Here is a 1,028-nt window from a genome sequence, read left to right on the forward strand (position 1 = left end):
TGGATTACGTTTATTGATTTGCATATGTTGAACCAGCCTTGGATCCCAGGCATGAAGGGCACTTGATCATGTTGGATAAGCTTTTTGATGTGCTGCTGGATTCGGTTTGCCAGTATTTTATTGAGCATTTTTGCATCGAACTTCATCAGGGATATTGGTCTAAAATTCTCTTTTTTGTGTGTGCCTCTGCCAAGCTTTGGTATCAAGATGATGTTGGCCCCATAAAATGAGTTAGGGAGGAGTCCCTCTTTTTCTATTGATTGGAATAGTTTCAGAAGGAATTGTGCCAGCTCCTCCTTGTACCTCTGGAAGAATTCAGGTATGAATCTGTCTGGTCCTGGACTTTTTTTGGTTGGTAGGCTATTAATTATTGCCTTAATTTCAGAGCCTGCCATTGGTCTATTCAGGGATATAACTTCTTCCTGATTTAGTCATGGGACAGTGTATGTGTCCAGGAATTTATCAGTTTCTTCTAGGTTTTCTAGTTTATTTGAGTAGAGGTGTTTATAGTACTCTCTGATGGTACGTTGTATTTCGGTGGTGATATCCCCTTTATCATTTTTTATTGCATCTATTTGATTCTTCTCTCTTTTCTTCTTTATTAGTCTTGCTAGCAGTCTATCAATTTTGTTGATCTTTTCAAAAAACCACCTCCTGGATTCATTGATTTTTTGGAGAGTTTTTCGTGTCTCTATCTCCTTCAGTTCTGCTCTGATCTTAGTTATTTCTTGCCCTCTGCTAGCTTTTGAATGTGTTTACTCTTTCTTCTCTAGTTCTTTTAATTGTGATCTTAGGGTGTCAATTTTGGAACTTTTCTGCTTTCTCTTGTGGGCATCTAGTGCTATAAATTTGCCTCTACACACTACTTGAAATGTGTCCCAGAGATTCTGGTATGTTGTATCATTGTTCTCATTGTTTTCAAAGAATATCTTTATTTCTGCCTTCATTTTGTTATGTACCCAGTAGTCATGCAGGAGCAGGTTGTTCAGTTTCCATGTAGTTGAGTGGTTTTGAGTGAGTCTGTTAAT

Source organism: Mandrillus leucophaeus, unplaced genomic scaffold (genome assembly GCF_000951045.1).
Source record: "Mandrillus leucophaeus isolate KB7577 unplaced genomic scaffold, Mleu.le_1.0 Scaffold117, whole genome shotgun sequence".
In the NCBI taxonomy this organism is placed as follows: domain Eukaryota; kingdom Metazoa; phylum Chordata; class Mammalia; order Primates; family Cercopithecidae; genus Mandrillus; species Mandrillus leucophaeus.